The sequence below is a fragment of the Mus caroli genome, unplaced genomic scaffold, assembly GCF_978045245.1.
Source record: "Mus caroli unplaced genomic scaffold, Mus_caroli_1 scaffold_5, whole genome shotgun sequence".
Taxonomy (NCBI): Eukaryota; Metazoa; Chordata; class Mammalia; order Rodentia; family Muridae; genus Mus; species Mus caroli.
The window spans coordinates 131,377,756-131,401,505 of NW_028227260.1; the positions used below are offsets into that span (position 1 = coordinate 131,377,756).

A 23,750-nucleotide genomic window follows, 5' to 3' on the forward strand; every position below is an offset into this window, starting at 1 on the left:
ACATCAAGGGCATCAATTTTTTTTAAAGAATAATATTTACTCTTTTTATTGGCTCCTACACAAAATCCTAGAAACATTTGCTAGTAGATTTAATTACTTTTGCATGTTATAGCTACAAAATTGGAACTAGCAAGGCTAAGGGGTGGGGAGTAGTTGACTGCACAGTCCAAGCACCCCAACTTCAGTGCATATTCCCTAATTTCTGGGAAAACCCTGCATTGGAACACACAACATTTATTAAACACCTACTATTTGCTAGGCACTTCTACAGGTTGTCCTATTGAATGCTCCCACTAACTCAGCCAGGATGGCATTGAGACTTTTATTGTACAGGTGAGAAAAATGAGGCTGTAAGATGGAAATTTACTATCTGTGTTGATTTATAATTTGCAAATGGTTTGCTTATACATTTATTCTTTCATCTTTATACTATCTTTTCACATTATATATGCCAGGTACTAATATCTATAACAAAAAAACAGAAAAATAACCTGAGAAAAGAGAACTCATTGAAGGTTATACTACTACTCAGCAGCATATTAGGAGCCCAGGTGAGTCTTCCACTTCCAGTGCATCAGCTCTGTCTACCTGGAGTGAGACCTCATTCCATATACGCTGTTGGACTCAACAAATACTCTTTCAAAAGAACTACCTCAATTAATTAGGAAGGCTGTTTGTTCAACAACCATGGATGCAATAAGCACTCTAGAGGATACTGAGGTGCTTCAAGGCAACCCTTACACTTACTTTTCTCAGGTGTCTGTTAGCCAGATGATACAATAACCAAAAAGGAACTCATAGAGTAAGGTAAGGACCCCAAGAAAGATGATCATGAGATTCACAGTACCAAAAGTGACAAGATTATCACTTCTGATATGAAGGCAGGGGCATTGTAGAGGCTTCATGGAGGAGATGGTTATGAAAATTGTACAGGCAATGGAGCTGAATGATATTCTAGAAGGAGAACTATGAGTAATAAATACTATCTAAAAGACAATCACTAGAAAAAGTACCCAAGGAGCTGAAGGGGTCTGCAACCCTATAGGAGGAACAACATTATAAACTAACCAGTACCCCCAAAGCTTGTGTCTTTAGCTGCATATGTAGCAGAAGATGGCCTAGTCGGCCATCACTGGGAAGAGAGGCCCCTTGGTCTTGCAAACTTTATATGCCTCAGTACAGGGGAACGCCAGGGCCAAGAAGTGGGAGTGGGTGGGTAGGGGAGCAGAGTGGGGGGAGGGTATAGGGGACCTTCGGGATAGCATTTGAAATGTAAATGAAGAAAATACCTAATAAAAATTGAAAAAAAATCTTTTCCCAAATTAAACAAAAAAAAGACAATTACACACACACACACACACACACACAAATAGATCTGAACTTCTTCCTCTCATCCTGAACATTGTCAACACTTCTACCAAAGCTGTGACGATTGGTTTGTCTCATGATCAATGTGAATGTTAAGGCAAATGGATTCTATGCTACATAAGAAATGTATCTGCTTTCTCTTTCCTATTCAATGCTTGAGGGTAGTGAATGATACAAAATACCAATGAAGTGCTTCTTAATGATGATAGAAAGCAAAATAGAATCTCAAAGATTGCACAAAGTATTAATTTAGAGGAAATAAGATCATTTGGAATATAAATCAAGAATAATAAACGCATCACACTGTCAAAATCTGGAACATTTTCAATAAAGTACAACATCCTAGATACCACATACAATCAAACAATTTTCTTGGATATTACAACTGTAATACAGAGCAGCACAAAATGCTTCCCCAGCACCCTGAGCCAGTCCCAATCCTGAAATAAAAACCAGCAAATAAGTAATGTTGCCTGGCAAAGCAATATTTGAAAATCCCATTTCTACGATGAAGACTGTCATAAAAATAAATTAAATACATTTCACCAAAGCCAGCAGTGCCCCAGTTGCTTCAAGCTTTCCAAACAGATTGCCTGACCCCCCCCAAAAAAAAACTAGAAATCTACTAATTACAAGCATTTAAAGAATTAACATCTACGCTTAATTATAAAGCTGGAGTGCACAACTCAGTTCTAAGAGCTTTTGACCTCTTCACACTAAATCAGAGATGAGTAAGTTACATGGTACAGACATATGTCACATGCAAAGCAGCTGATGCTGCAAAGGCTTACTGCAGGAGGAATCCCTTTAACTAAAGCCAAGCAAATGCAAGGTGAGGCTTGAGACGCTCCCTCTCCTCACAGCCCATGAATCTTGTGCAACATGAAGAATGCTTGCTCTAAACAGCCATACATTTCATGTGTAGAAAGTGTGGCTAGACCTCCCGGAAACATATTCTTTGGGTGTTGCTTGAAATCCTATCACATCCTAGTAAGTGCAACAAGAAACTGACACCCTCCCAGGACCTGACTGAAAGCCTACACTATTCAAACACAGAGCTAGGTAAAACAAAGGAAGCGCAGGGTTTCCCTTGGGAAGGCTAAGCCAGAACTGCTATGGCTGAAATCCAAGGAGCCTGAATTTTCAGACTGCAAGGAACCTTAGAGATCAGATTGAGTTCAGTTCAATCTTCAATTCGATTTATTCTTGTCTATTATGTAGCAACTGAATACCTCCTCAGCCTATGCCTCTGGAAATACAAGTCGAAGTTTCACTCCCTGAGCCCACTGATAGATATAAAGCAAATGGTGGTGTCGAAAGATTATGGCTCCAAGAAACCTTTACCCCTGTGTTTGGACACTAAGCCTCTACAATGGTCACCACTGTTCTCCTAATACTCTCCTGCAGTTCTTGTTGCTACTAGGGTGCTATGCAATGAATATGAGTTCAATCTTGTCCCTAAAACAGGAGTCCCCCTGGGAACAAGTGCTCGGTGGTTTGTGTTCAGCCTTTGCTGGGATACTCCAGGCGTGAATTATGTCTGCTGCATTCTCCATTACTAACTTACAAGTGCTAACAAAATGTTTGCTGTGTTACACTTTTCAAGCAGGGCCTCTTGTCTCTGTTTCCCCTTCTGCACTAAATGCAAAGGTTAATCTTCACCAACATGAAAACCGAAAAATCTTTGTAAAGAAGTTTAAAGGGAGAAAACTTCATCTGATAGTGTATTGTTTATTCTGGAGAGATTTTTACTTTTTCTACTACTGAGAACTGAGCCTGATACCGTGCACATACTGGGCAAGTACTTCACCTCTAAACCAGGTCTATTTCAAGTTCTCTCTACAGGGCAAGGTGATCACTATGAGGCCTGACAAACTCCTGGTTTTCCTGTTTCTGTCTCCTCAATGCTGAGATTACAGGAATTCATTCAAACTTTCTTTTACTTTCTGTTTGGAGATAGAGTCTCACTAATTTGCCAAGGCTGAACTGCAGCTTGAAATTCTTCTGTCTCGGCTTCAAAAGTGATATGAGAGGCTTGCACTAAAAGAATTGACAACAGAGATACTAATTAACCAACATTTATGTAATATCCATTTTAAAAGTATAGACATATGTATATGCATGTCTGTATATGGGAATATATACACCAATTCAAGTGCCCTTGGAAGATAGAAATGCCACCATAGCCCTGAAGTTAAAGTTCCAGGAAACTATGAGCTGCTTGATGTAGGTATTAACAACTAAACTGGTGATCTCTGGAAAAGCAGTATGTGCTTAACCACTGAGCCATCTTTTGAGCCCCAACCAATAGTTTTTTTGCTGAGTGCATAATACAAATCAAACTTTTATAGAAATAATTATCATACATTATTATAGTGAAAAAAAGAAAGCAGACAAAAGATGGGGTAAGAAAAGGAACAAAAGAAGATGTGGAGTAAGAAAGAATAAATGGGAAAGGAAAAGAAGAGAGGATAAAATAATAAATTTGAAAATCTAAAATTAATCCCCAACTGAAGAGATTTGGATTCATTGAGTGTTAATGCATTCTGATCCTACTCTAGGCAACTGTGGGAATGCAAAGAAAAAAAAAGCACAGCTAAATCACAACTATTTCATAAAGCAGATGATTAAATGATATTGCAGAAGTACAACACACCACAGAGGACAGAAAAAGCATGTGGTGGTTTGAATGAAAATGACCCCATAGTCTAATTATGTTGGAATACCTGGCCCTCAATCCGTGGCACTATTTCAGAAGGATTAGGAGGTGTGGTTTGTTGCATAAGGTATGTCACGGGTAGGCTTAGAAGGTAGCTTTCTGTCTCCTGCTTGCCCTTAGAGGTATGAGCTCTGAGTTATGCCTGCTGCCATGCCTTCATTCGGCCACCATGGACTCTAACCCTTGGAAAGCATAAGCCCTATTAAAGACTTTTGTTCTGTAAGTTGCCTTTATCATGGTGTTTAATCACAGCAATAGAACAGTTGCCTTAAGGCAGAGCAAAAGAAAAAGTATGACTGATAGGGATATGGGAGATGAATAGAAAATAAATTTCAAAATATTAACAACAAAATTGATCACATTTATTTAACAACTAATTGAATGAAAAAGAAATGATTGGAAATGAAAAGAATACATATGCAGCTAGAGCCATGAGTCTCACCATGTATTTTCTTTGGTTGGTGGTTTAATCCCTGGGAGTTCTAGGGGTACTGGGTTAGTTCATATTGTTGTTCCTACTATGGGGTTGCAAACCCCCTCAGCTCCTTGGATACTTTCTCTAGCTCCTTCATTGGAGACTATGTGCTCTGTCCAATGGATGGCTGTGAGCATCCACTTCTGTATTTGTCAGGCACTGGTGGAGCCTCTCAGGAGACAGTTATATCAGGCTCCTGTCAGCAAGCACTTATTGGCATCCACAATAGTGTCTGGGTTTGGTGGTGGTTTGTGGGATGGGGGTAGGGGGCAGGTGGAGCAGTCTCTAGTAGGTCATCAATGGGAAGAGAGGTCCTTGGTTCTGTGAAGGTTCTGTTCCCCAGTATAGGGGAATGCCATGACCAGGAATGGGAGTGGGTGGGTTGGTGAGCAGGGGGAGGGGGAGAGGATAGAGGATTTTCGGAGGGGGAAACCAGGAAAGGGGATAACATTTGAAATGTAAATAAAGAAAATATCTAAGAAAAAAGAAATGTAAATAAAGAAAATATCTAATAAAAAAGGAGAATACACTGAGATTAGGCCACATCAGATCATTTTTTGTCATTTGACAGAATAGTTAGAGATGGGAATAAAAATGAGTGTAGTGGGGCAGGAGAGCTGGCCCACCAGTTATGAGCACTCCTTGCTCTTACATGGGACCTAACTTCAATTCTGAGCACACACATCCATAACTTCCGTTTAAGAGAATGTGAAATCTTCTAGCCTCTGATGGCAACAGAGGCACACAGTACACAGATATACAGGAAGGCAAAACATTCATATACATAAAATAGTAAGATAAAATAATTTTAAAAGTGAATGTAGGAAGGGGGATATCACTAGAACAAGGACTTAGGTGTGATAAAGAATGGAAATAAAGATCTAACATAGAATAGAATTCTTTAGTGAGAAAAAGTAAGTTCAAATAGTATCACAGTACATATTATACTACATGTAAAGTGGATAGGTATATATCCAAAAAAGCCAATAAAGACGGTCTAAAAAAAAAAAAGTGAATTCACTATAGATGAAAATGCAAACAAACAAAATGGCTAAAAAGCAATAAATAAGCAGAGTAAAAGTAGCTACCTATGCTATGAAATACTATTCAGCAATAACAGTTTGAAGTTTGATTCATGACGAAGTTCTTTCAAGGGTGGAAGGGAAGAGGGGGTATGAACTTAATGCTAATAAACATGGAGTTTCTTTGCAGAGTGATGGAAATGGTCTTAAATTGGTGGTGATAATTGCATACGTTTGTGATTATACTAGAAAACAAAATTATGGGCCGGTGATGCATCTCAGTATATCATAGTAAAAAGTAGAGACTGAGAAATTACATGTATTAGAAAGCTATACGTCTTTTCAGAAAATGAAGTTAGTTAACTTCTGAGACCAAAGGAGGTCGATTTCAGGTCTTAAGCTAATAAGCAGTAAGAGAGAAAAAGTATACATTATCATTGCTGAAAGAAAAAAAGGTATGCAATTAGCATAACCACCAAGAGTCACTGAGAACAGAGATATTGCAATGTGAGTCAGACGGAAAGAATAGTCAGAACAGACTCAAAATAGCCTAAGCTTGAAATGCATCACCGTCCCCAAATCCAAACCCCCATCAGAATCTGTGATCAATGCTCTGCCAAACACAGGAAAGTACCATGGGAAACCTGGAGCAGGGGGAAAGAAGGAGAAAACAATGAATAAGGAAGAAATCTGAGAGAAAAAACTATGAACTACATATCATGTGGAAGACAGTTCACATATTTACTGCACACAAGTTAATAAACAAGAATAAAATAAAATAGGATGTAAAAATTAGCAGTAGTAACAAACTTTAGAAGAAAACATTAGATTCCACAATTGTTCTAATCTATTATCTAAAGTGTAAGTTTTGAACAAAACGTTACGATAAAATAGAAACGTGTTCAGGAAATATGTCAGTCAATAGAAAGATTTCAATGCTGGATTTAGTAGAAAGGACTTCAAATGATTTATTAAAATATATTTATCACAGAGCTTAAAGGAACCATATTAGGCAAATGGGTGGAACTAGAAAATATTGTCCTGAGTGAGGTAACCCAATCACAAAAGAACACACATGGTCACTGATAAGTAGGTATTAGCCTAAAAGCTCAGAATACCCAAGATACAATTCACAGACCACACGAAGCTCAAGAAGAAGGAAGACCAAGGTGTGGATGTTTCAGTCCTACTTAGAAGGGGGAACAAAATACCCATGGAAGGAGGTACAGAGACAAAGTCTGGAGCAGAGACTGAAGGAATGACCATCCAAAGACTGTCCCACCTGGGGATCCATCCCATATACAAACACCAAACACAGACACTATTGCGGATGCCAAGAAGTGCTTACTGACAGGAGCCTGACATAGCTGTGTCTTGAGAGGCTCTGCCAGAGCCTTACCAATACAGATGCAGATGTTTGCAGCCAACCATTGGACAAAGCACAGGGTCCCCAATGGAGGTATTAGAGAAAAGGCTGAAAGAGCTGAAGGGGTTTGGAACCCCATAGGAAGAACAACAATATCAACCAACCAAACCCTCCAGAACTCCCAGGGACTAAATCACTAACCAAGAAGTACACATGGTGGGACCCATGGCTTCAGCCGCATATGTAGCAGAGGATGGCCTTGTCAGGCATTAGTGGGAGGAGAGGCCCTTGGTTCTGTGAAGGTTTGATGCTCCAGTGTAGGGGAATTCAAGGGGGGGGGGTGGGAGTGGGTGGGTGAGGGAACACTCTCATATAAGCAGGAGGAAGGGAGGGGATAGGGGGTGGGAAACCAGGTAAGAGGATAACATGTGAAATGTAAACAAAGAAAATAGCCAAAAAAAATTAAAGAAGAGGATGAGGACATAGCCCTGGGGTGTGTGTGGGGGGGTGTACTTTAGCCTTGTTCTGAAGAACTCATAAAGAAACAAGAAAGGAGGCGAGAGGGGAGAGGGGAGAGGGGAGAGGGGACAAGAGAGGAGGTCCACCAGGGTCTCATGCTTATGATTCCAGAGATTAGAAGGCAGAGGAACACAGATTCTTGGAGTTCACCAGCATGCCTAACTGCCTATTTGGTGAGTTCCAGACCAGTGGAGAGACTCTGTCACAGATAGCAAAGTAGATTCTGCCTGAGAAAATATATCTACAGTTGGTCAGAGGCCTCCCTGCACACACATGCACACACACAGTGTTAAAAATGAACAAAGATGTAAGGAAAGGAAATACATTAATAAATAAAATCTTCCTTGATAAAAGTATGCTGAAAGTGTGTATTGTGGAATTAAAGTAGGGGAAACTTAAAATGTACTAGAGAGGCTCGAGCAAACAAATTCAGACAACAGGGGAAGGATTAATGAATTTGAATATAAATAAAAAATAGTTTGACTTGAAGAAGAAAAAAGTAAAATAAAAACATCAGACTTGAGATATGTGGGACATCATCACTCACTATGCTAATGAAACTTCCAGAAGGAAAGGGGAGAAATGTATAAGAAGAAATAATGGTTAAAACTTTCCCAAATGTGATAAGAGCATTAACTTACAAGCAAAAGCATATAGAATGTCAATAACGATAAACACAAAGAATTCCATGCCTACAAACATCATGGTCAAACCAGGGCAAAGGTCGAGACAGGACAGGAGGAGATTAATACGAAGACAAGAATATGCTGGCGTTACAGTTCAGTAGAGCACTTGGACAGGTTCCACAAAGCCCTGAGTACAATTCCTTTGCTCTTCCAAGGGAAAGGGAGTTTATAAGGAGGCAAGACAGAAAAGAAATCTTATATACACAGGAGAATCAATACAATAAATGGCTGGGGTTTTGTCTATATCAATGGAGACAATAGGCAGCAGAATAGCATTCAAATCATTGGGAAACAAGACTGGTCAACCAAGAATTCTCCATGCAGAGTGAAATAAAAAATTAGAGTATTCTCAAACAAGTAACGACAGATAATTTTCCACAGGCAGAAGAGATAATAAACATTTTATATGTAAAATACCAAAAAAAGTGTTCTAAGAAATTAATAATGAGAATACAAGTGAACTATAAGTGAACAAAATATTTGAATACTCATTTCAATGTAGCTATCTTAATGGCTTATCAATGCATGATATCCAGTTGCCATTGGACAAGGAATTAAATTTAAAAAATGAGAGGCCATCAGCTGAAGAGACAATGGCAGATGATAACTAGCTTGGTTGGCATGTGATGAACTAGAACATGTGAAAGTAATTACTGTTGAAAAGTTAAATGGTACAGCTACTTGGGAAAATATTCGGGCATCTTCTTAAATTAACAATATACACGTACCAAATAACATAGTAATCTACTCCTAGATGTAAATGTAGAGTAAATGAAGATACATGTCCAAGCAAAGAAATATACAGAAGCATTCACAGCAGCACTATCTACCACCAGTAAAACACTTACCCACTGATAATGAACAAACTAGCTGTAATATATCCATATGGTAGAATATTATTTAATCATAAAAAATCAAAATACTGATACATGCTATAACACCTGTAAAATTCAAAATCATGACATGTGAAAAAGCAATCCATTTCGTCAGGGAAATTTTATCATATCAACAGAAAAGAAACTAGACCATGGGACAAAATTCTAATCACCTGTCGAATTTCCTTACCCAAATTGATACAATACAATATTTATCAAAAGAGTGTTTCATAAATTAGAAATTCATGCTTAATATGGTTGTGAAAATCAAAGAAAATTGTCTTCTATGACATCACTTCATTGCTTTAAAAAAATAACCAATTTGGTCATGAGACTCTTGACTTTCCATGCATTTCTGCTACAGTATTTCAAATATGATCTATGGGTCGATAGTTTCAGCATCAACAATCAAGTAATAGATACCCAGGATAACAGAACTTGTGCCCGTGATGCTGAGTCAGAAGCTGCATTTCCATGATTCTCAGGTGATCTCCACACATGCTGTGTTTGAGAAACATTTACACACAGCCTGGAGAGAGGCAAGATAGATAAGATGTGGTAGAGAGACCCTAGGATACGAGTCCAACTCTGCTGGTGGCTAGTGCTAGTGGTCCTCAAGCTCTTTAGGACCCTCCTTTATAGTACAGGACTTCAAAAGGTGGCTGTTTCTGACATGTCAATCACCATTGCCAGATGGAGAAAACTGCACACTGAAGGTCAACAGAGTTCTTCCCAAACTGGTCAAGATATTGAGGGGCAGTGTGGAAAGCAGAAAGGGAAGAAGGGGGGCTTCATCTAGATGGTCTGACTTCAGCCAAGAAAGATAGGAGAAAAATAAAAATGCCATTGTAACCCATAAAAATATCACCAAAGCAGAAGTCTTTTTACTATATGTATATAGCTTGTGGGGGAGAGTGAACTCACTACATAATTTCCTAAGTATCTGGTTTTGTAAAGGTTAGGGACAAATCTAGGCCAAGAACTCAGGCCTTTATCCTCCAGATTTTCCCATTGAATCCCAGAAACTTTATGAAGAACTGACCAATAACCAATAATATCTCTTTGATGTGCTTAGGGTTCCTTATAACAGGACTGTCTAATGCATCTCTGGTACCTACAGTTTCATATATACATATTATATAAAATATAAATAATATATAATTTATATATAAATATGTGTCACAACAATTATATATATATATATATATATATATATATATATATATATATATATATATAAAGTGGCCATGAATTTGAAAGAGAACAATGGAAGTGTTTGAAGAAAGGAAAGGGAAGGAGGAAGTGATGTGGTTATACTCTAATCTCAAAAAATTTAAATTATTTTTCAAAACTAAAATGCTTCTGAGTGACTCACAGGTTATATGTGTCAAGTCTAAGGCTCCAGTATCAGAGTACTGTTACAAAGGTTTTCAAATTACAAGAAAAACAAGGCTATTTTCAGAAGGGAAAAATTATTAGGAGACTAACATGCTTCATTTTAAAACACAATATAGTTTCCAGGGGATCATATAAGAGGCTAAAGAGCAGAAAGTCTAGCTTCACAGAAGAAATAGGAATATTGCCAAGAAAACTAAGTGAGTGGATATTTTTATTTTTTACTTCAAATGCTGTCGACTTTATCCCAGCCATAAAAAAGAAAATCACGCAATCCTTTTACTTCTTGTCTCTCTCTCTTTAACATTCCATCACTGGTCCCTTGGGTTTCATTATTTCAATCAAGAGATTGAAAATGTCCTCCTCTAACTTACCATTCCTAACTGTCACTTACATTGAAGCTAGAAGGAGGTAGCAATCACATTACTATAGTTTTAGACGTATTCATTAACCTTATCATGTTGACAGAGAAGTTCTTCTTTTATTAACTACAATGGATTCTCCTTTCCCTAGTATTATTGGACAAAAGCAGCTGCTTGTAACAACTGGCGGTACTTCTCACTGAGATAAATTGATTTTTAAACTTCACTTTGATGGAAATTGTTCTAAAATTGTCTAACTAAATCTCTGACATCTATGAGTTATAATAAATGTAATTCAGCCTTTTCATTCATTTATATACTTACTTTCATATGCACAGCACATATACATACTAACACTCTGCTCAACACATTCTTTACATGTCTGTCATTGGATGAGAACTTTACATACAACTTGTTTCAAGGTCTTTGGGGATATCTATCATTGTTCTAAACTGATAGTAAACAATTATGAGGCATATGGCTAGTTGGTAAGTTCATCTACTTCCTTCCTCTACTGCCAACTTCCTTTCAGCCTCCAGACATTGGCCTGTGAATTCTAATCTGTAGTCATATGGCTCTAGGGTTCGAAACCAGGGCTTTGGGCATGCTATGTAAGCTCTCTCCCAATGAGATATATTCCAAATCCTTAATCTCTTCTTCTCAAAAGTAACTCTACATACTTTCAATTAATTGTACATGACTTTAATGAAAAAGCAACACTTCAGGCATCTTTTTTGCTTCTACAATATTGTCATTCTAATAGTATAATCTGGAAGATCCCTACATGAATTAAGAATAACAAATATTAAGTGTCATTAAGACCAATTGCCTTGAAAAAGAGGACAATGCGACATTCAGTGTTTTGTTCGAATTCAAAGCTCAAGTGATATTTCATAACTGGGAATGTGATCAGGCTCTAATGTGAATATATACGGATGTTATGGCATATATAATGAGAGGTTCAAAGTAGCAAAGCAACTATCTCACATGTCTACAGATTGAGTGTCCTGTATCCAAATTGTTCCAGGTCAGAACTATTTCCGATTGACAGGGGGTCAGGGGGCTTCAGATTTTGTATGATTTACATGGACTTTATTAGGCGAATACTCTTAATGTAAAATTCTGAAATCTAACATGTTCCCAAATCTGAACATTTTTGATCAATATATTAAAAAAAAAGATTTCACCATCTTTTGGGAGTTCAGACATTTGAGTTAGGGATACCACTCCTATATTAAATACTAAGTGAAAGACAGTATCGCTTTACTATGGTCATTAACTTAGGAAAAATATGCATATATATATATGGAGGATAATGTGCATGCTAATAAGTCAAAGAAGTTAACACTTAGAAAGCAAAAGTGTAAATTCAATCAGACACAAAAAATATGTGGGAACAAATTCTACTTCTACTTAATGGAGTAAATGGATAAAATTAAACTACTATAAAATTGTACAACATATTACCAAAAAGTGTTGTTTCAGATAATCAAGAACAGCCAACACACGCGCGCATGCACACACACACACACACACACACAAAATGTCGGCATTGCTTATTGATGGTTTTCATCCAAGGAGAGGTTATATAAATGAACCCTAGATATTAATGGATGAGAAGGCCAAAACAATTTTTAGAATCGACAAGTACCATGGAGGACAGAACTGAACAGAAGGAAATCCAAGCATCTTTAGATAAGATTCCTTCATGTTGCTGGGTAAGCATTGATCTATATAGATCCCAAGATCAAAGAAAGAAATGGGAGGAGAGGCCCTTGGTCTTGTGAAGATTATATGCCCCAGTATAGGGGAATGTCAGGGCCAGGAAGCTGAAGTGGGTGGGTTGGGGAGCAGGGGCAGTGGGGAGGGGATAGGAGATTTTCAGATAGGAAACTAGGAAAGGCGATAACATTTGAAATATAAAGAATATATCTAATAAAAATATAAAACACAAAAAATAGAGAAACACTTCTTATAAAATGAATGAGGAACAGAAATACTCTGTTTGCCTAGCAACAGAGTGGAAAGAGCTCATCTTTCTGGGGACATTAAATAGAGCCCTCAAAGGTGTATTGTCTCAGGAATAGGACAAAAGGAGCCCCAGGTTAAAGACTGATGACATCCTACACAAAACGTAACATTAAGCCTCAATAGGAACAAAGGGATATGGAGTTGAAAAGATGACTCTGCAGTAAAGTGACTCTAAAGCAAGCATGAAGATCTGAGTTCAGATCCACGGCATGCACATAAAAGCAGAGCACAATAGCCTGCATCTGTAACCACAGCACTGTAGTGAGGCAGGATAACTGGATCCCCCAGTACTCATCAGCTGGCTGAATTGGTGAAACCCAGGCTCAGGGAAAGAGCTTATTTCAAAAGTTAGAAACTGATGGAGAAAGAGACCCAATACTGACCTCTTGCCCACCCATAAACATATACACATTAGCATACATGTCACATACACATTCAACTGTGATGAAACACCAAGTGCTTTCATGAAAGCTCTCAAAGATAGGAAGAAATAAAGAACAAATTCTGAATAGTGTCTAAAAACTGTAAACGCACGGGTTTAAGAACATTAATGTACCCTACACAGAAAGAGTGGAGAGAAACACGCTACAGAACATTCCAATCCAAATAAGAGTAAGAAACTTTGCTGAGAAGAACAAAGATAAGAATGACATCATACTTTCCATCAGAGGCCATGAAAGGCCAAAAAAGCCACACAAGAATGGGTGTGACAGCTTTGAACTGTTAACACAAAAGGAGGTGCTCTATCACTCTAGTCATTTAAAAATAACGTGAAATAAGGAGTATTCTGGGAGAATTTACTTAAGTCTAAGTTTTTTTCTGTCATTTACTGTTGAAGCAGTAGTAAAGTGGCATTGATTTTTGGAAGTTGCCAAATGGTATTAGTAATGATAGCTTTATATCTTTCTTTTCAATCTTCATTCTTAGCTCTTTTCCTTTCTTTAAAAAAAACAACATTGCCAGAAAAACCATAACTAAAAAAATAATAAAGTTCTCTTAGCAAAAGGAAAATAGATGACTAGGGATACAAAAGAAGGAATAAATAACATGATAATTGATGGTTAGATGAATAACTTAAATATCTGGGTTTGGGTTTTTAGTTATTTAAAATATAGGTTGCAATTTATTAGTGTTGTACTATGTGCTATATGACATATATAGAATATGATGAAAATAGCAAAAAATGCTGTGATTAAGAAACTTAAACTGTTACATGCTTTTCATACCTTAGGCAAAATGCTGCAAGATTTCAAGGTAGAATGTTAAGAGTTTGAGAGATGTGATAGGTAGCTGGCTCCTGATGATCCACTGGTAATCACTTCTGCATGCCAACTTTCTTTGAATGTGGGGCAGATATAATGATTTACTCTTAACAAACAGACTATAGCAAATATATTTGGTGTCAGTTCTGGTGGTCTGCATGTAGAAGAATGCAAATGGACCCATATTCATCACTTTGCACAAAGCTCAAGTCCAAGTGGAACAAAAACCCCAACATAAAACCGGATACACTGGAGCTAATAGAAGAGAAATTGGGAAGTAGCTTCAAAGACATTGGCACAGGGGGGGGAAATTCCTGAACAGAACACCAGTGGCTCAAGCTCTAAGATCAACAATTGATAAATGAGACCTCTTGAAACTGCAATGCTTCCGTAAGGCAAAGGGCACTGTCAATAGGACAAAACAGCAACCTACAGACTGGGGAAAGATCTTCACTAACCCTATATCTGATATAGGAATAATATCCAAACTATATAAAGCACTCAAGAAATTAGACTCCAAAAATCTAAATTACCCTATTAAAAGATAAGGTACAGAACTAAACAGAGAATTCTCAACAGAGAAATATCAAATGGCAGAGAAGCACCTAAACAAATATTCAACATTCTTAGTCATCAAGAAAATGCAATTCAAAACGACCCAGAGATTATACTGTATACCAATCAGAGTGGCTAAGATCAAAAACTCAAGTGACAGTACGTGCTGATGAAGATATGGAGAAAGAGGAAGTCTCCTCCATTGCTGGTGAGATTGCAAATTGCTACAACCACGCTGGAATCAGTCTGGTGGTTCCTCAGAAAATTGGAAATAGTTCTACCTGAAGACGAAGCTATTCCACTCCTGGGCTTATACCCAAAAGATACTCCATCATGCCACAAGGATATGTGCTCCAGTATATTCATAGCAGCTTCATTAGTAATATCCAGAAACTGGAAGAAACACAGTTGTCCCTCAACTGAAGAATGGATACAGAAAAGTGTTTTATTTACGCAAAGGAATACTATTCCACTATTTTAAAAAGGGCATCATCCGAATTTTGCAGGCAAATGCATGGAACTACAAAATATCATCCTGAGAGAGGTAATACAAACCCAAAAGGACATGCATGGTATGTACTCACTGATAAGTGGATAGTAGTCATAAAGTACAGAATATCCATGATACACCACACATAAAAGGACAAACAAGGTAGGCCCAAATGAGGATGTTTCGATCTCACTTAGGAAGGAGAACAAAATAATTATGGGAGGCAAAGGGAGAGAGGGACCTAAGTAGAATAAGGAAGAGGGGGAAAGAGGGACAGCTTAGATATGAGGGGAGACAGGAGAGAAGCCCAGAAGGTCAGGAGAATGAATGGAAATGTGCTGCTATCAGAAGTCAGGGGTGGGAGGGACCTCTAGAAAATCCCAGAGACCTGGGATGTGAAAGGCACCCAAAACTCAATGTGGGTGACCTCAGCAGAAATGCCCAACAGTGGGGAGATGGAACCTGAAGAGATCACCTCAAGTAGATAGACAGGGAGTGATGGGGACACAAACCCACCTTCAAATGTTTGACCCAGAATTGGGTCAATTAAAAAAATAAATTTCGTACCTGGTAGAGTTTAGTCTCTCACATTCCTCAGCTTCCTAACAGTGAAATACTTTGTATTTTGGGGGGATTTGATTTACACTTCTCATTTACTAATGTGCTCACTGCATTGGGCTTTTCTTCAGCAGAAGTGATCTTTTCTTGGCACCCTCAACTTCTTTGAGTCTCTAGTGCAGCTTAGGTTTCATCCTCACACCTTTATGCATTATCCCTTATTATTCCCTTTTTTTTTTTTTTTTTTTTTTACAAATTACAAGTCTGTCCCAAAATATACTTACTCTAAATAAAATAGGCATTTCAGTAAGATCTACAGTGAATGACTATGCGTTCTGGGAAGCTTCAGATCTAGGTAGGGTCAACATTCATGGAAGAAGCTCAGAGAATGTGCACCCAATCACAGTTTATAGTGGGTTTCTTACTGCCATCCTGCCATTCACACAGAGCATGGCATTACATTACTTATGCAGGACAACGCTTGTTAGAGGGAAAGAAGCAAGCTGTATATCCTCAGCGGTGAGTTCATTACAATCTGGAGGAATTCCACCAGACAGCCTAGACAGTAGTTTCAGTAAACATGTTAAGGGAAGCAGACAACTCTCGAGGCTCAGACACACTTTCTTTTTTTTTTTTTTAATACACATTTATTGGTAATATAATAAGCATTGAAATAATTCTGCTACATAATACTTTTTTTTTTGCTTTTGGCTAAGCCTTTCTTTTTTTTAAATTGGGTATTTATTTCATTTACATTTCCAATGCTATCCCAAAAGTCCCCCACCTCCCCCCTCCCACTTCTTGGCCCTGGCATTCCCCTGTCCTGAGGCATATAAAGTTTGCAAGTCCAATGGGCCTCTCTTTCCACTGATGGCCGACTAGGCCATCTTCTGATTCATATGCAGCTAGAGACATGAGCTCCAGGGTTCTGGTTAGTTCATATTGATGTTACACCTATAGGGTTGCAGGTCCCTTTAGCTCCTTGGGTACTTTCTCTAGCTCCTCCATTGGTGGCCCTGTGATCCATCCAATAGCTGACTGTGAGCATCCACTTCTGTGTTTGCTAGGCCCCGGCATAGTCTCACAAGAGACAGCTATATCTGGGTCCTTTCAGCAAAATCTTGCTAGTGTATGCAATGGCAGACACACTTTCTTGCTGTATTATGTTGTTCGACACCTACAGTGGGTAGTCAGGAGGATCTTATTCAGGACAGCATGGTCCCAGGACTGGGATAATGCCAAGGGGCTAACAGGGAGGGCTACCTCGAGCTGTTTCACATCAGAGACAACTGTGACAAAGCCCTCAGACCTGGGATCTCTCCTCTTATCATCTAGCATAGCGTTTGATTTATTCAGCCACTTTGTCCCGAAAGTGCTCCTTGTCCCAAAAATGATGCTCTGCAGCTTCAATATTCAGTGGATCAACAAAATTCAAAAGATCAGTAAATAAAGAGTTTAATCCCCAAACAACATGCTGTAACGTTTTAGTGGGAGCCCAGCAAGTACCATCAATTGAATGTTCTCTTAGTTAAACATAGACATATTCCCCCTGATTCTGTGATGCTGGGGTGCCAGATTTTCGTCAAGCATTTCACTTTGGGAGGCACCATGTTGTAGGTATTACTACCACCTTTCTTTCTTTTTTAAAATTAATTTATTTTTTACATTCCATATTCCATTCCCTGCCCCCCCCCACATCCACCCTCCAACAGCTCCACAACCCACACCTGCTTCCCACCCCCTCTCTCCATGTGGATGCCCATACCGCCCACCCCACCTGACCTCTAAACTTCCTGGGGTCCAGTCTCTTGAAGGTTAGGTGCATCATCTCTGAATGAACACAGACCCAGCAGTCCTCTATCAGCTGGTGTATACTGCCTGGTTGGTGGTCCAGTGTTTGAGAGATCTCAGGGGTCCAGGCTAGTTGAGACTGCTGGTCCTCCTACAGAGTCACCCTTCTCCTCAGCTTCTTCCAGCTTTCCCTAAATCAACCACAGGGGTCAGCTGCTTCTGTCCATTGGTTGGGTGCAAATAACTGCATCTGACTCTTTCAGCTGCTTGTTGGGTCTTTTGGAGGGCAGTCATGATAGCTCCCTTTTTGTGAGTGCTCCATAGTAATAGTCATAGTGATAGTGATAGTGATAGTGATAGTGATAGTGATAGTGATAGTAATAGTGTCAGACCTTGGGGCATTATCCTATAACACTTGCATCCTACATGGCTATAAAACATTGACATATAGATGATGCAAAGATCTGAGACCTTCACCTTAGAGCTGGAATCCTTTAGATCATGGAATCACTTAATGTCTAGATGGTAATCCTGGAGAAATGCTTCCTTAAAGGGCCATATGAGAGGGAGCATGACTTCTTTGCCATCTGTTCATCCAAGAAGAAAGAAAGAAAGAAAGAAAGAAAGAAAGAAAGAGGAGAGGAGAGGAGAGGAGAGGAGAGGAGAGGAGAGGAGAGGAGAGGAGAGGAGAGGAGAGGAGAGGAGAGGAGAGGAGAGGAGAGGAGAGGAGAGGAGAGGAGAGGAGAGGAGAAGAGAAGAGAAGAGAAGAGAAGAGAAGAGAAGAGAAGAGAAGAGAAGAGAAGAGAAGAGAAGAGAAGAGAAGAGAAGAGAAGGAAGGTAAGTCTTTCAAATGACTTAGCTCTATTGTTTTGTTTTGTGTTGTTTTCTTGTCTGAGATAGGGTTTATCTGTGTAGCCCTGGAACTCACTTTGTTGACCAGGTTTTCCTCGAACTCACAGAGAACTACAGATCCACCTACCTCTGCCTCCTGGGTACTGGGATTAAAGGAGTGGGCCACCACTGCCTGGCCTATGATTTTTGCTCTTTTACATCTTGTAATGAGTGCTGATTGACCAACTCCTGAAACTCTTTCAAGTCATTTTTCTTATTATCATGGAATACAGTACACAGGCAACCAAATTATCATGGGCCCCATGTTTGCACATACTTATTTTTGGCCAAACTGAAAGCTTTTCAAATCTTTCTGCTCCTCTTTTGCTTCTGATTCTCCTTGTAACAATAAAGAAAAGCAGCCAGCAAAATTCATGCAACATCCTGAATGCTGGGCTGTCTGTAGTTTTTTCCACCAGATTAAATAGTCCATTACATTTAAACTCAAATTCTTGAGTCAGCTAAATGGTTCAGTCGGTAGAGTCAGTTGTTATGCAAGCCTAATAATTTGATACAAAGTTGGAAGGAGAGAAGTATCTTGTCAAAGTTGTCTTCCGATCTTCACAAGTGTGCTGTGAAACACATACATCTTCCCTACATATCAAGTACATACATGCAAAACCACTCACAGTAATAATAGTAATAATAACAGTAATCACAAATTTTAAAAAAAAATTAAAAAACACCTCAGCTTCCAACAGAACCCTAGAGCATAGACAACGTCTGGAGAATTTCTTTGCCAGAATGTAATACAAATGATTCACTTCCCAATAGGTCTTTGCTGCAGTCTTTTCTGTCCACATTCCTATCATTCCTATAAGCATGCTGATCTGTTCAGCTTCCACTAGAAGGATCCATTAGGCTCTGTTTAGAGCACTCTCTCTCTCCAGCCTGCCTTTCCAACTTGTCCTAATTCTTCTCACAAAACACTCCTGAACCACACTCAAATAGTTACAGTAATGACCCCGCTTTTCTGATTGCAATTTTCTGTGTTTTATTGCTTCTTTTCGCTGCTATGACAAGATATCAGATATGAATAACTTATGGGAGGAAGGATGCATTTTTGACTCGTGGTCTCAAAGATTTCAGTCCATGTGACAGAAGCTGTTGTCTTATCAAAGCCAGGACGCAGACAGGGGAGAAACAGAAAGGACCGAGAGCAGTATAGAATTCCTCGGAGCACACCTCACTGACCTACATCCTGTAGTGAGGCCCCATCTCCAGGAGTCTAGTACTATAAGCTAGAGAACAAGCATTCAACAATGGGCTTGAAAGGAGATTTACAAATTTAAGTGGTAACAATAACCCACTAATTCTAATTGTTACCTCTGCACAATGAAATACTGTGGCCAGTCCATCAAGCATGGTAAGTAAAATGGAATTCTGAACTTTTTTTGAAAGTGGATTAATGCTAACTTTGTTTGAAAATGAGTAATAGGTCATCAGAGGTGGAATCCCAGAATATAATTATGGTACATACCACCATTGCTGAAGGCATCCTAACAAATTTATAGCTGCCTCACTAGAATAATTACAATATGCACAGCTACTGTGAGATAGGAAAGGGACAACCAACACTAGCTTTTTCACCAAATGGTTCTGTTTCAAAACAATATATACACAAATGGATGAAACTGGACTCTTACTTTATACCATACACAAAATTTAACTTAAAAGATCACACATAAGTATAAGAAGAGTCAAAATTATAGAAATCTTAGAAGACATAGCTATAAATCTTCATGGCATGCAATGGCTTTGTAGTTATGAAATCAATACAAAAAATAAAAAAATAAATAAACAGACTACACATTAAGATGAAAGCCTTTTGGGTTTCAAAGAACACCGCCAAGAAAGTGAAAAGATTGAGACTAAGGCTCAGGGATAAGGTTCTTGCATAGTTCACATGTGGCGCCAGGTTCTACCCATGGCAATGCAGGGGGTATAACTAGAAAGCCATAGTAGAACATTTTTACAAATACTTTGGCTTGTGGACACACATCTAGAACGTATCAAGGATAATTACAACTTATTAGCTGACAAGGAGTAGCATAATTTTTTTTCTTTAATCTTTTTTTTATTTTATTACATCTTTTCCTCAATTACATTTCCAATGCTATCCCAAAAGTCCCCCATACCCTCCCCCCCCCACTTAATTCTTAAATAGGAAAAGAACTTAAGCAAATATTTCACCCAAAGAAAATCTACAAATGACTAATAATCTGATGAAAAGCTGATTAACGTAAGCAGTCAGCAGAAAAACCCATGTCAAAACCTCAGTGATATATCAGTTCCTATCTACTAGCGTGGTTATGATGAAAGATAGTTATAGCAGTACCACCAAGAACTGACAAAGATACAGAGAAATTGGGAACCCATATTTGGTTAATGGGAGTGTAAAATGTCCTGATAGTTCCTCAAAGGGTTAAGCATTACAACTCCAAATGACACAGCAAATGACTACAAATGAAACTCTGTGGCTTCACTAGGCCTATACACAAATGTTCAGAGCAGTATTATGCATAAATCAAAACCAGGAAACAACCGAAATAACCATTCACTACTGAATGGAGAAGTCAACTGGCATAACTATAGAACGGAATGTCATTCATCCACAGTTTTGAATGAAGCACTACAAGATACTACAACACAGATGAGCCCTGAAACAAGTAATAAAAGATAAGCCAGTAATAGGAGATCATGTATCCTGTGAGTACATCTATGTTAAATGTAGAGAATGCACAAATGGACAGAAAGCCGTTTAGTAGTTGCCTAGGGCTTTAAAGAGGAAAGGCTGAGTATGAGCTAAGGAGTATGGGGAGTCTCTGGGGAGTAATACAAATGTTTTAAGACTTACTACAGTTTTTGGATTCACAACCTCATGAATATAGCCTCTAAAATTTAATTATGCCCTTTAAATGTGTAAACTATATTATACTGTGAATTATGTTTCAAAAGGTTGTACTTTTAAAAAAGAATTAGCAAAGCTTCAGATTCCTACAAGCCTATCAAAGAGGAAGGGTTGAATACTATTTGCCTTCCTAAATTACAAGTGTTTCAAAACCAGACCCATAGAAATCCCAAGCAAGCACAGAGCTGCCTTTTTGCGTAGAGACAATGGGTAGCTATGAGGTGATGCATTCTAGCTAACATATAAACGTGATTTTCTGCTTGAGGAAATTCTATTCTAATTAAGTAAAGTACATTTAAGGCATTATCAAGATGGAGCTACTAAGCTGGGGCTGGAACAGGGTTGTCAAACACAACATAGCCTAATGTATACAGAGCTCTGGTTTCCATCTCCAGCAGGAAGATCAAAACAAACAAACAAACAAACAAAAAAGCCAGAACTACTGCTCAGTTCTCTCAAAACATGGAAATATTAGGATTGTAAGGCCTCAGGGTTTCCCAAAAATGAGTGGAATCCTGAATCCTGGCAGAAAGATGTTTTTCAGCTGTCGACTCTGCACTGATTTGATTCATTTCGGGTGGGTGGCTACATACTGGTGCATTTACCACAGCTGTGGTGAAATTAGCACCGTGAGACTACGTGGTAGGTCTCAAGGCAAGGAAACAGTAGAATGCCTTAATTAATGACCGCTGATTTGAACTTTTAAAAAAAAAAAAGAAGTAAAGCAAAATAGAAATTGGTTAAATACATTTATGAAAATAGAATGCTTTCTGGAGCCGAAGGAAGGTAGGGGGAGTGGCACATGTTATGAAGTCATCCTTCAAACCATAACAAATCGAAAAGCTGTGGTTTAATATATAACACAGATGGTCAGTTTTGTAATGTTTTTAAGTTTACAGTATCTTCTCTTTGTCCCCTGGAGCATTATATTTCACTTGGCAGTAGTTTGTATCCTTGTTTCTGTCCAGCTGCTCTTCAAAAGCAAAAAAAAAAAAAAATTAAAAAAATCGCATTACTTCATCCAGTGGCTTAATCTTGGTGTATGGATCATTATAGCAGCACCAATGATTAGTTATAATCACCTCTGCCCTGTATCAAGGTCCTTAGGGAGGCAGCATATCATACATCATACTGTACCACCACCAAGAATGGTCATCACTTCAATAGCTATACGGGTGGTAATAAGTGCAGAGTCAAACATTTCCATCCATCCCACCAAGATTGCATTCCTAACTGGACAGATGACAACATGAACATGATTTCATAAACCTATTCACATTGAGTCTACCATTTGCCATAGAAGGACTTTGAAAGCCTTCAAACTGGGTGCTGAACCTAATGATAAAGTGAGTTTTATTCTTTTCTTTCCAATTTTTGTGGAAATGGCTTGCTATAAGTTTAGGACATCAGCTACAGTTCTCAGAATTTCAGTTAGGAAAAAAAAGACAGAATCAAATAAAACTTCTGTTTTAGTAGTTTTCTAGTTCTTTCGCTAGGCCAAACAACCTCAGATCTAGTTCTTTCCCACCAGTGCTGAGTGGTCAACATTGAAGAACAGCAAACATCAAAATCTTGAAAAGCATGGGAAAGAAGAAAATTAAGAATCCAACATATTGAATCTATCATCTTTTCTTAGTGGATTATGTGCAATTTCCATACAATCTTTCAATGAGCATACTTTAATCACCTCCAAAAACCATTAAGAAGATCAATACAATGGAGAATGGTGGATAACATAAATGCCTTACAAATCCTTTTGATGAAAGTGCAATTCTGTTGTTTTTTAAAAGACTAGACATTTTATGTATACCACATATTAAACAGAAATGGCAAAGGGAAGACTCAAAGGCAACTCAGTCCCAGGGCAGGAAGTCAAAGCTCGGCCTTAGATGCCTTTGTTCCAGCACCTAACTCATAGAGGGATGGTTTTATATTTCTCACAACCAGTAGTTCTTTGCTTTTGATCTCTGGGGCTCTGCAAATACATGCCTCTGAGGGTCATAGGAAAACCCTTCAAGGAATCTCTGTAGCATGATGCATCATAAAAACCTTAGAAAAGAAGAATTTGTCAGTATTCCACATAATCTGGGATTATGGGAATTTACAGAGCTATTCCTAACTCATTTCCTTCCCACTCCTCCTGCATTCTGATTCATCCTGCTCTTACTGAAAACACAGCAGACAGACAAGCTTTAAGAAAACTTTCGTGACATGAGCCTCTGGAGCAAACTGCCAAATTAGAGTACCACAATGGAGCACTTGTGCGATGAAAGTGCCAGACTGCAGTGGGCCTGTCAAGGAATGACCCCAGCAAGAGTCCTGAGGGCAAATTAATCTTGGGGGGGGGCAGGGGTGCACAACTCTCAGACTGGCTTCTTCCATCTTTAACAGGGATCCTCCTTCCCCAAGGTCCCTGGAGGTCAGTTTAAATACAATCTCTTTACAGTGGTCTTTCCTGAGAACTCGCTGAAGTC

General features: G+C 38.6%; 1 protein-coding gene and 1 pseudogene across 6 annotated transcripts in view; both read right to left on the reverse strand.

Moving 5' to 3' along the window:
- Hs6st2 (heparan sulfate 6-O-sulfotransferase 2) overlaps nucleotides 1-23,750 on the reverse strand; it is a 281,379-nt gene that overhangs the window by 210,052 nt on the left and 47,577 nt on the right. The window lies entirely within an intron of this gene.
- Nucleotides 17,011-17,293, reverse strand: LOC147004803 (NEDD8-conjugating enzyme UBE2F-like; annotated as a pseudogene).